This window comes from Chionomys nivalis, chromosome 16, assembly GCF_950005125.1.
Source record: "Chionomys nivalis chromosome 16, mChiNiv1.1, whole genome shotgun sequence".
Classification (NCBI taxonomy): domain Eukaryota; kingdom Metazoa; phylum Chordata; class Mammalia; order Rodentia; family Cricetidae; genus Chionomys; species Chionomys nivalis.
In genome coordinates this window covers 28,273,530-28,287,021 of record NC_080101.1, presented here as the reverse complement: position 1 = coordinate 28,287,021, position 13,492 = coordinate 28,273,530, and positions in this window count along the sequence as shown.

Below are 13,492 nucleotides of genomic sequence, written 5' to 3'. Positions count from 1 at the left end.
GACCTGGGAAAGCTAAGAAAAGTTCTGGACAAGGAGCCGATGTGGCTTTCTAGTCCTATGGTCTGTCAGTGGGGAGGATGCTCAGGGTACAGAAGTACAGTTGCCAGCTGCTGCCTGCAGCTTAGAGCCAGCCACCAACGCCATTTGCCAGCATCATATGCTAATCTGAGCCACGTGGCAGCTGACGTAGCAGTTTAAGATTTATCTCAGGTGGTCCGAGAACACTGGAGGTGCTCAGTAAAACTAGATTTAGACATAAAAAAACCTCTAAAAAGGTACAGTATGTTTAAAAATCTGCTTAGATACTGAAGAATGAAAAGAAAATGAGTATAGATAGTCATAGAAAATATAAATAGTTTTAGCCGGGCGGTGGTGGCACATGCCTTTAATTCCAGTGCTTGGGAGGCAGAGGCAGGAGGACATCTGTGAATTTGAGGCCAGCCTGTTCTACAAGAGCTAGTTCCAGGACAGGCTCCAAAGTGACGCAAAGAAACCCTGTCTCCAAAAACCAAAACAAACAAACACATAAAAACAAGCCAAGCTAAGGAGGGCATTCACAACAAAGAATAAGCCTATGTAAGTGATTCATCTGGGATCTGGGTGGGGCACCCCAAAAGACTCAAGAGCTAAAAGAGCAAAATCATCACAGAACAGTTGGGAGTTACCAGGTGTATTCTGTAAATCAAACCTGGGTCCTCTGAGAGTACTTGTTACTACTGAGCCATTTTTCCAGACCCTGTTTGTTTTTGTTTTTTGAGATAGAGTCTCAAGATCCTTCTCTGCTGTATAGAAAATTCAAGGCCAGCCCAGGGCACAAGAGAGAGACCCTGTTTCAAAAGAGAAAAGTAAAAGTAGTGTATTAAGACATGTAATATTAGCAACTTTTTGCATAATGAGGTAAGACACCTATAACTGCAGCAATTGGGAGGTAGGTAAGTGCCAGCGTGTTTTCCTTCTGAATCTGTGAATTTTCACCTGTCTCGAGTTCAAACTCATCCACATGCCAAAGTGGTATAGCTGTGATTATAAGATTATGACCCGATCATAAGTGACAGGACCTGACTGTGACTAACGCGATAGGAAGAAAAGGAATTCTTTGGAGGATATAGAGTGTTCAAAGTGCTGAACCTCCAGGCATTAGAAAACAACAAAAGGTTGGTGTAATGGTGATTGTCTATAAATAATCCCAGCACTAGGAAGGTGCAGGCAGGTGGATCTCTGTGAGTTCGAGGCCAGCCTGGTCTACAAGAGTTAGTTCCAGGACAGGTTCCAAAGCTACAAAGAAACCTTGTCTCGAAAAACAAAACAAAACAAGAAAAAAGAAAACAAGGTTGGTGTAATGGTGATTGTCTGTAATCCCAGCACTAGGAAGGTGCAGGCAGGAGGACCAGGAATTCAAGGTCATTCTCAGCTACAGAGGACTTTGAAACCAGTCTAGGCTACTAGGGACCTATGTCAAAAGACAGAGGGAAGAGTCAGGCCGGCACTCCTTTTGCCCAGCACTTGGGGGGCAAAGGCAGACAGATCTCTGAGTTTGAGGTCAGCCTATTCTACAGAGTGAGTTCCAGGACAGCCAAGGCTATACAGAGTAATCCTGCCTCAAAAAACAGCAACAACAACAACAACAATAAAATGTTACTTATTTGTGCCTGTTGGGGAAGGAGTAGTTAAAGAGGGTATCAGATTACCTGGAGCTGGAATTACAGACAATTGCAAGCTGCCTGTTGTGGATGTTAGGAATTGAGCTCGGGTCCTCAGCAAGAACAGTATGTGGTCTTAACCACTGAGCTGTTATTACTCCTGATATTACCTGAGCTTACCTGATATTACCTAAGCCCACTCATATCAATCATTAGTCAGGAAAAAAAGAAAATGTCCCATAGGATGGCTTACGGGTCGTTCTGAGGAAGGTATTTTCTCAACCGAACTTCCTTCTTTCCGGATGACTCTAGTCTGTGTCACGTTGACCAGACAATGATGTCAAAACTAACCAGTACTCCAGTCAAGACTAAGGACTTGAATTCAAGTCCCAACTACTCCTGAAAGTGGTTCTCTGACCTCTACATGGGCGCGGCCACTATTTTTCTTCTGCTCTGACACAAGCTGATTGAGAACTCGGCACCAGAGATGATTCAGTTGGCCAGAGGCCTTTATAAAATGTTATGCAACAAAAAAGAACACCTCCTGTATAGTCTCTGCCCCATTGCTGTGATGAAACACCATGGCCACGGCAACTCTATAAGGAAACGCTTAACTGGGGCTGGCTCACAGGTCAGAGGTTTAGTCCATCACTGTCATGGTGGTGAGCAAGGTGACAGGCAGGCAGGTAGATGGTGCTGGAGAGGTAGCTGTGCGTTCAACATTTGTATCAGTAGGCAGCATAAACAGAGTGAGTCACTGGGCCTGGTTTGAGCATCTGAGACTTGAGAGCCCCCTCCCCCCACTTTCTCCACATACTTTCTCCAACAAGGCCACACCTCCAAATAGTAGCACTACTTCCTATGAGTGTTGGGGGCTGTTTTCATTCCTCCCTTCTGTCAATTTGCTTTATGAATGCAGGCATGCCCTCAGGGAACTGGTGAAATCATGGTCCTTCAATCTATTTCATCTATTTCTGTTTACGCTCTTCTGGGTACCTTCTGTAGTCAATGCTTGTCTCTGTCTAATTTCTTTTTGCTGGGTAAGAATCTAGGATAAGGGATTAATTATCATTTTTTTATGAAATGCAAAGGAGTGGTGGGAGAGAAGGAGTAAATCACATTCAGTTCTCTCTTATAACCCTTAATGCTTAATTTATTTAAGACGGGCTTCTATGTAGTCTGGCTGTTCTGGAGCTCACTATGTACACCAGGAGCCTGAAACTCACAGAGATCCACCTTCCTCTGTCTCCCAAATTCTGGGATTAAAGAAGTGCACCACTATGCATTAATGTGTCTGTAGACCAGGCTGGCCTCAAACTCAGAGATCTGCCTGCCTCTGCCTCCCTAGTGCTAGGATTAAAGGTGTGTGCCACTTTGTGCACCTCCTGTTTCTGTGTTCCAGTGTGTGCTTGGATTTTCACATGAGATACAAACAGCATGGCAAGCAGGATGGTGGTGGCGTGTACTTTTGGTCCCAGCACTCAGGAGGCAGAGGCAGGCAGATCTGAGTTTGAAGTCAGCCTGGTGTATGAGTTCTAGAACAGCCGGGGTTACACAGAGAAAACCTTTCTTGGGGGAAAAAAATGCATGCATTCCTGTACCACCACCATCCAGCTTAAATATATATATATTTTTAGGCTTAAAGCTTTTAAAACATTTTAAAAGCATTTTTAAAAACAATAACAGCAGTATCTGATTTGAGCTTTTCAAAAATTCCCAGAGAGAAAAATTATCATTGCCATTTAAAAAGGAAATTTGAGTCTCGGAGGTCAGGAAGAGGTCAGGCAGAAGCCAGGCAACGACATAGGGCGAGTGAATGACAGGCAGGACAAAAAACAGAGTTGCTGAACTCAACTTTATGTTTTCTAAACACTGGTTTAGGAACACAGTTCACTGTCATGGTGGGATCGGTGCTGGAAATGGCCCATTGTAAAGCAAGACGTTGTCCTAGCACAGGCTGTTATGTTAAGTCGTATGCCCCTCTGGGTCTTCGTAATGTCTCATTGTCCTGACCCTAGATACTGCAGAGCAGCTGTAGTTTATGGGGCACGCCCGCACACTGGCACTTTGGAGGAAAGACCAAAAGATCTAGGTTTGCCTGGGCTAAATAGAACACACCCCCAAGAAGAAAAAACACCTCAAATAAATTCTCCATCAACATTTATCATAAGAGTGTCTTGTTAGAGCATATTAGAGACAAGTCCCTCCTTCCCCAGTGTAGGTCCTAGGGATCAAACTCAGACTGTCAAACTTGGCGGCAAGTGCCTTTACCTGGTGAACCATCTCTCGGGAGCCTATTACTTCTAACTAACTTGATTGAAGCAGAAATCAAGCAGTAATCATTATCTCAGATTTCTAGGTCAAGTCTTATTGCTGTTGACTATGTTGTCTAATAGTTTTCCAAAATTTTAAAAACAGGTTTTTTTTGGTTTTTTTTGTTTTTTGTTTTTTTGTTTTTTCGAGACAGGGTTTCTCTGTGGCTTTGGAGCCTGTCCTGGAACTAGCTCTTGTAGACCAGGCTGGCCTCGAACTCACAGAGATCCGCCTGTCTCTGCCCCCCGAGTGCTGGGATTAAAGGCGTGCGCCACCTAAAAACAGTTTTTAATGATTTCTTTATGTGCATTGCTGTTCTACATGCATATATGTCTGTGTGAGGATGTCAGATCCCCTGGAACGAGAGTTGTGAGCTGCCATGTGGGTGCTGGAATTGAACTTGGGTCCTCTGGAAAAGCAGCCAATGCTCTTAACTGCTGAGGCATCTCGCCAGCTCATCCCATCTCTCTTATTTATTTTTTTTTTAAAGACAGGGTCCCCAGCTGGGCAGTGATGGTGCACGCCTTTAATCCCAGCACTCGAGAGGTAGAGGCAGGACGATCTCTGTGAGTTTGAGGCTAGCCTGCTCTACAGAGTTCCAGGGCAGTCAGGGCTACACAGAGAAACCCTGTTTTCAAAAAGCAAAAACAGAAATCCCACAAAACAACAACAACAACAAGATAGTGTCTCCATATATAGCCCAGACTGGTCTACAAGTACTAGATCCAGGACAGGCACCAAAGCTACAGAGAAAACTTGTCTCGAAAAAAGAAAAAAAAAACAACTCTGCCTCAGGTGTGCTAAAGTCACACACACACATACACACACATACAGAGATACAGAGAGAGAGAGAGAGAGAGAGAGGGAGGGAGGGAGGGAGGGAGGGAGGGAGGGAGAGAGAGAGAGAGAGAGAGAGAGAGAGAGAGGGAGAGGGAGAGAGAGAGAATACTTATATGGGCCAGTTTACAGAGAGCGGAGCTGCAGGAAGAGACAAAGATGAAACTCAGAAGATCATGAGAGTAGACAATGGGACATTATAGTATTTCTGGGAAAGAATGTTAAGATGTACTTTGCCCAAGTAAAACAGACCCAGTGATTCAAATCATGTGCTTTCTCTTTCTCTCTCCTCCCTCCCTTTCTTCCTTTCTCTCAAAGCTCCTTCCCTCCTCCCTCCACTCACAGTATAGCTGTATGAGGATTAAGTGGCTGTATTCTGCTTGGATGTACAAACCCTGCTCTCTGCACGGAACCATGTGCTGACCTTCCTACCGGGCCTTCCCTTCTCCATCCTTCGCTAGTCCCTGTCCCCCTGTCCCGTACCACTTGTCAGAGAGCGGGAGGGGGAGATGAGACTTTAGACAGAAATCCTCCCCGCCTGCTGTGGCGTTCCTGGTACTCAGGGACCTGGCAATCACCAGAGGAGCGCTTGCCATCAGGCAGCCTTGGCTGGCAACCACTCGCCAAGTTGTATCTGGGTGTATCTGGGTGGGAGGTGTTTTCTGCTGGAGGAGACTTTTGCCCTTTTATCTCCTCTCCTCAGACCTGACTTGAGTTCAAGGCTGAGTCATTAGGGTGGGCGTGGGAATATTTTTGTGATGTGTAAATACAAATTACGTCAGAACTCTGGTAGGCTTACAGTGTGCTGATTCAATTAAAATGCGTTCTCTAGAATGAAAAATCATGAGGAAAACTGAGTTTTCAGTTTTATTATTATCTAGAGGCTGTTCAGAAGGATAAAAAATTGACTTAAATTATCACATATTTTGTTTATCTTCTTGTCCTTGAACAGAAATTTCCTTTCAATTTCCTCCACTCTTTCCTTCCTTCTTAAGAATATAAGGAAGGAGCCGGGCGGTGGTGGCGCACGCCTTTAATCCCAGCACTCGGGAGGCAGAGGCAGGCGGATCTCTGTGAGTTCGAGGCCAGCCTGGTCTACAAGAGCTAGTTCCAGGACAGGCACCAAAGCTACAGAGAAACCCTGTCTCGAAAAACCAAAAAAAAAAAAAAAAAAGAATATAAGGAAGGAGCTTGGCGGTGGTGGCGCATGCCTTTAATCCCAGCACTCAGGAGGCAGAGGCAGTAGGCTGTGAGTTCAAAGTCAGCCTGGTCTACAAGAGCTACTTCTAGGACAGGCTCCAAAGTTACAGAGAAACCCTGTCTCAAAAAAAAAAAAAAAATCAAAATAAAAAATTTAAAAATTAAAAAAAAAATGAGGAAGAAAGAAACAGAGCCAGAAAGGAGGGCAAGAGATCAGGAAGAGGGCTATTTGAAAGGATGCCTTGTGTTTCTCATCAACTTCCCTCCATGGGAATGGAGACATGGCTCAGCGGTTAAGAGCATTGGCTGCTCTTCTTGAGGACCCAGGTTCAATTCTTAGCACCCACATGGCAGCTCACAACTGTGTTTAACTCCAGTTTTCAGGGGATCTGACACCTTCACACCAACGCACATAAAGTTAAATAAACTATTAAAAAACAATAATTACTGTTAAAAATAATAATTAAAAAATAACTTCCCTCCAGTATTACTGTTTATACCAGCCATTTCAATGGCAGATGTGCAGCCTCCGCCATCCCCCTCCTGGCATACAGAGTGCCCTATGCATCAACAAGGCTCAGAGCCAGCTGGGGTGCAAAGTTTAATAGGCGAGGCTTGAACTTTGGTCCTCAGACGTGCTGAGCCAGCTCTTTAGCACTGAGCCTTATTCGCAGCCTGCTCTCGCTCTTCTGTTTAACACAGAACTCGGCTCTGTGCCTTTCATAGAGAAATCAGAGGTAGAAGGACCCTCCAGAGACAGGCAAATCTAACACTTTATTTATTTATTTTTTAAACATACATTTATTTATTTATTTATTTATTTATTTATTTATTTATTTATTATGTATACAGTGTTCTGTCTGTCTGTATGCTTGCTGGCCAGAAGAGGACACCAGATATCATTACAGACGGCTGTGAGCCACCATGTGGTTGCTGGGAATTGAACTCAGGACCTCTGGAAGAGCAGTCAGTGCTCTCAACCTCTGAGCCATCTCTCCAGCCACAAATCAAACACTTTAATTCATAAGTCACAGACACTGAAACCATCCTCCTTCTGAGATGACTGACCCTTCACCCAGTAGCAAAGGGGTATTCCAGATGAACACCGTGGGGTGTCATTGATGGGGTTCCAGAGTCATGGTTCAACTTGGATAAGAAAACCAGTGATGGCCAGGTGTGGTGGCACACACCTGTAACCCTAGGATTGGCAGGTGGGGGTGGGAGGGTCGGAAGTGCAAGGCCATTCTTCCTTATGAATCCAATGCTGCAAATGATACTGAGTCGTAGCTTCACTCTCTAGACCTGTTTCTGTACTGAAATTATAGATTATAATATTGTCTATTTCATGAGGTTATTGAGAGCATTGCTAAGGCTGCTGAAATGGCTCAGTAGACAAGAGTGCTTGCAGCAACCCCTAACCTGAATCCAATCCCTGGAATTTATGTGGTGAGTGAAGCAACTTCCGTGAGTTATCCTCTGACCATATCCACATACATATAAAAAAATCAATAATGTTTGAGGGGGTGGGGTGGGGGAGGAAGTGGAAGGAGAGGAGGGAGGGGAACTGGGATTGGTATGCAAACAAATAAATAAGTTTTAAACAAACAAAAGAATTAAAAATGTAATATTAACATATATTATATGAGCATGTACTCCTCTATTTTATTATATAGTATTTTGTTATGTGTGTATTATATACAAATAAATATATTTATAAAATTAGATGATTGACACATGGATAGATAGATGTGATAGATATGATAGATATAGACAATAAATAGATATAGGTGATAGATTTATATATATGATCGATATTAGATAGATATAGAGAGATGATTGACAGATAGATAGACTGAAGTAGGTCTCCCTGCATAGTCAGAACAACAGAGGATTCACAGGATTCCCAGCTCCTCAAAATACCTAAATTTGAAGTATTATCCCTCCTTTCTTTCCTCCCCTTTTCCCATCTCTACCTCCTTTCCTTCCTTTTTCCTCATTTTGTAGTTAAAAAATTTTTGGAAGGGGATAGAATTAATTTTATGTTATATGAGTGTACACCCCATGAATCACAGAAACCCCAGTGTGGTTTCTGGTGAACAGGTGTTGTTTTGATGCCATCACAGAACCAAAAAATGGTCAGTTATATCAGTGAAAGTCAGAAACCACTGGTATTGACCTTGGCCCCAGTTCTTGCTGCAGAAATTTTATTTATTTATTTGTGACAAGGTCTTATGATGTAGTCATGGCTGACCTAGAACAAGGTAGACCAGGCTGTCTCTGCATTCATGAGTCATCTCCCTGCTTCTGTCTCCCAGGTGATAGAAGCCCAGGCAAGAGCTATTATGTACCACAGAACGTTTTTTTTTTTTCTTTTTACATTTTCTTTTTATTTCTGTATATGTGAGCTACTGTGTGTGCAGGTGCCTACACAGGTCAGAAGGAGTTGAATTCCCTCAACTGGAGTTCATCAACTGGGTGTACTGGGAACCACTTTGATTTTTTTTTTTTTTTTTTTTTTTTTTTTAGTTTTTCGAGACAGGGTTTCTCTGTAGCTTTGGAGCCTGTCCTGTCCTGGAACTAGCTCTTGTAGACCAGGCTGGCCTCGAACTCACAGAGATCCGCCTGCCTCTGCCTCCCGAGTGCTGGGATTAAAGGCGTGCGCCCACCACCGCCGTGGAAACCACTTTGAGTTCTCTGTAAGTGCTCTTGACTGCAGAACTATCTCACTATCTCCAGAGTACTTAAGACTGTTGGATTTTGGTTGGTGGCGCATACTTTTAATCCTAGCACTCAAGAGGCAGAAGAAGGTGGATCTCTGTGAGTTCAAGGCTAGCCTGTTCTAGAGTGTTGGGTTCCAGGACTGCTAGGGCTACACAGAGTAACCTATCTTGGAAAACCAAAATAAAACCAAAAGAGACTCTTGGTTTTCATACAGAGAGCTTCTGAATAGCTTGGCTTCTCTTGGCTGGGGGGAGCACTTGTTCTACTGAGGTGACTGTTGGTAGATAAACATCAGACCCCAGAAAGATGAAGCCATGATGATATGGAGATAGACTTAACAGATATTTACACCTAAATGATAAAGCCTCACTTTAATTGCAAAGGTATGTATTGGAGAGCTCTGGGATTGGTGAGCACTATTGTGTGCACAAGTACCTATGCTGGAACCCTCCAGAACTTGCCTATGCATCCTTGCTTCCTATTGCTTAGCTACACCCTTCCTTATATCCTTTTTAACAATGTGTTTGTGCATGCACGTGCACGTGTATGTGTGTGCATGTGTGTAGGTGTGTGCACATATGTGTGTATGTATATGTGTATGCATGTGTGTGCGCACGTGTGTAGGTGTGTGCATGTATTGTGTAGGTATATGTGTATGCATGTGTGTAACATCCTTAGTAACATCACCCCCTCCTTTTACAGGGTCTCCTATGGCCTGAGATCACCAACTAGTCTAGACTTGCTGATCAGTGGGCCCCAGTCCCAGTGATCCTCATGTTTCTTTTTCCTCGGCACAAGAATTATAGGCATACACCACCGTGCCAAGCAGGTTTACATGGATCAGGTCCTCATGGTGGTGAGATAAACACCTTCCTGACTGAGCTATCTTCATAGCTCCACTCCCATAATATCCTTTATAATAAGTTGATATTTGTAAATCTACTGCTTCTCCGAGTTCTGTGAACTCAGACTTATCAAGCCTAAGGAGAGGGTGACGGGAGCCACCAATGTCGAGGCAGTAGGGCAGGAGTTATGGATGCCCAGATTTGGGTTTGACATTTGGAGCAGAGAGGTGGGGGTAGAGTTGTGGTGAGGATGAACTGGTTTTTTTTTTTAATATTTATTTATTTATTTATTATGTATACAATATTCTGTGTGTATGCCTGCTGGCCAGAAGAGGGCACTAGACCTCATTACAGATGGTTGTGAGCCACCATGTGGTTGCTGGGAACTGAACTCAGGACCTTTGGAAGAGCAGGCAATGCTCTTAACCATCTCTCCAGCCCAAGGATGAACTGTTTATGGAACTGAGTTCTCGATCTCAGAGACTGGATTCTGACTCCATGTAGATAATGTCATAACTGAATCGCATTATAGGGACACCTGTGGGTATGCGTAGTATGAGTGGGGAAGAGACACACATATGTCTGGTCAAAGAAATGTTCTGTGACATGTCATAGCATGTGACATGTCATAGCATGTGACCTGTGCATAGCACAAGAAAGAGTCAGTTTGGACCAATAGGCCCAAGTCTGTAAGTTTAATCCCTTGTAGTACAACAAACACACAAAACAAGTTTTTCCTAACAGATACAAGTTAGTGTGGGTTTTGAAAGCAGAAGTCTTAAGTTTTTTTAAAAAACTATTTTGTGATTATGAATGTTTTGCCTGTATGCCTGTGCGCCGTGTGTGTGCAATGTCTGAGGAGGACAGAAAAAGGCGATGGACCCCTGGAACTGAAGTAACTGACTTTTATTGGGGCTGGGAATTGAACCTGGATGCTTTGGAAGAGCAGCCAATGCTCTTAAACTGTTGAGCAACTGCTTCAGTTCCCAGAGGGTTTTTTTTTCTTCCCATTTTTCTTCTTCCTTTTACTGTCAATTCTGCCTAGTGACCAGGGGCTTTTCTCAGGGATAATAATGCATACTGTGGAGCAGGGAGCACTGTGAGGATCATATGAAAAGGTCTGTGTGTTATCTCAAACATATGCTAGTTATTTTGAAAGTGATTGATTGGTTTTTTTATGTAGGGTTTACTGCCTATCTTTTTTAAAATGTTTACATTATTTTTATTTTATGTGTGTGGATTTTTTTGCCTGCATGTATGCACATATGTGATCCATGTGCAAGTGCCCATGGAGGTCAGAAGTGGGTGGTGGGTCCCCTGGAACTGGAGTTAAGGGCAGTTGTGAGCTGCCGTATGGGTGTTAAGAACCAAATCCAGTTACTTTGGAAGATCAGCCAGTGCCTTTAACTGCTGAGCCATTGCTCCACCCCACCTCTTAATGTATCTTTGAATTCACTATCTGTGCAGCTCAGAGTTGTTTTGAACCCTTTATCTACATATCCCGGGTGGCCTTATACTCACTAGTACTGGAATTCCAGGCATGTGTTAGCACATCCAGCTCCCTTTCTGAACACTGTCATTATGGAAGTGTTAGTCAAGATGCCCTGCCATTCACCCAGGATGTCAAAACAGACAAGAGATTCCCAACTGCCCAGGCTATGTGTTATAAGCCAAGACAGGCCAGTCACACACTTGATTTCTGTAATCTGATTCCTTTTTAGAGTAAAATGGTGATAGCAAATGGCTGGAATTGATTCATCCCAAGTGTCAGCCCTAAGAATACTTGGTTTGTTTATTTTCAAATATTTTATCTTTGGTGTTTGAGACATGGTCTTACTCTGCAACTCTGGCTGGTCCAGAACTCACTGTGTAGACCAGGCTGGCCTCTAATTCACAGAAGTCTGCCTGCCTCTGCCACCTGAATGCTAGGATTAAGTGCCACCACTGCTGGCTATTTTTATTTTATTCTGTTTCTTTATTTGGCAATGCTGGGGATGGAACCTATGTTCTTGTCCTCATATGTGCTAGGCAAGTGCTATACCACTGAGCTACAGCTTAGTCCAGGCCTTTTAAAAATTGTATATCTCACTTTGTAGACCAGACTGGCCTCAAAGTCACAGATATCCCCCGCCTCTGCCTCCCAAATGCTGGGATCAAAGGTGTGCACCATCATGCCCAGGAACAATTTAATTTTTAATGACTTATTTATTTTTATTAATATGTATATTTTGCATGTATGTCTGTGTGAGGGTGTTGGATCACGTGGAGCCAGAGTTTCAGACCGTTGTGAGCTGCCATATGGTGCTGGGAATTGAGCCCAACCAAAATAAAAAGAAAAGAAAGAACATAGCAAGCAAGCAGCTAAGTAAACCTTGATGAGCAGGCCAGTAAGCAGCATTACTCCATGGCCTCTGCATCAGTTCCAACTTCCAGGTTCCTGCCCTGCCTTCCCTCAGTGATTGATTTATACACTGTAAAGTGAAATAAACCCTCTCTGTTCCAAGTTGCTTTTGGTCATGGTGTTTTTTTATCATAGCAATAAGGAACCCTATGACACGGCTTGAAACTAGAATTCAACAACAACACTAATTCCAGAAAGCCCATAAACTCATGGAAATTAAACAATGCTCACCTGAATCATCAATGGGTCAAGGAAGAAATAAAGGGAAAAATTAAAGACTTCCTAAAATTCAATGAAAATGACCACACAACAGTTCTTGAGGTCCTAGCTAGAGCAATAAGACACCAAAGGGAGATCAAGGGAATACAAATTGGAAAAGAAGAAGTCAAACTCTCACTGTTTGATGATGATATGAAAATTTACATTAGTGATCCCAAAAATTCTACCAAGGAATTTCTACAACTCATAAAGACTTTCAGCAATGTAGCAAGATACAAGATTAACTAAAAAAAAAAATCAGTAGCTCTCCTGTACACAGATGATAAAAGGGCTGAAGAAGAAATCAGAAAATCAACACCCTTCATAATAGCCACAAATAGCATAAGATATCTCAGAGTAATTCTAACCAAACAAGTGGAAGACTTGTATGACAAGAACTTTAAATCTGGGACTGGAGAGATGGCTCAGAGGTTAAGAGCATTGCCTGCTCTTCCAAAGGTCCTGAGTTCAATTCCCAGCAACAACATGGTGGCTCACAACCATCTGTAATGAGGTCTGGTGCCCTCTTCTGGCCTTCAGGCATACACACAGACAGAATATTGTATACATAATAAATAAATAAATAATAGCATTCTGTTCTGTTTACTCCACCCACCTATGTTCTAACCTATCAGGTCAAGCAGTTTCTTTATTAATTAACCAATGAAAGCAACAGATAAGACAGATGACCCTCCTCCATCAGCAGGCAGAGGCAGGCAGATCTCTGTGAGTTTAAGACCACTGCCCGGCAAGAGTTAACTCTTTATGCTCTAATTTCTCCAATGATCATAAAATTTTAGGAAAAAAAAATCACTTAATAACAATTGTGAGTTCTCTCTGAAGCTATTTCCCGCAGATGTCTAGTTACACAGAAAGCAGTGAAGACTTTGGGATTGCATTTCTGGTTTGAATGTACTGGATGTTAAAACTGAAGAGACATTTAGAGTTACTGTTTAGACAATTTGTTTATAAACGTGGGTCTGGGATTCCTAAGGCCCTGTCTGAAAAACAACAAAACCCAGGAATAAATGCAGAAAGTGAGACCTGACAAGGGTGAAACGGGTCCCGGAATCTTGGAGGTTTTCTAATTTCCCAGGATTCACGGCTAAGCCTTTGGGTGTGCCCTCGCGATTCAAGTCTCTAGGGTTCTCGCTTTGCCGCTGTCCCTAACCCTGAGTCCCTAACCTCTCAGTGACCCCTCCTTTCTTTCCCTGGGTCAGCAGGGTTGTCATTTCACAATCAAAGCTCCTGGTTGCAGGGATCCTTCAACTCCAGAA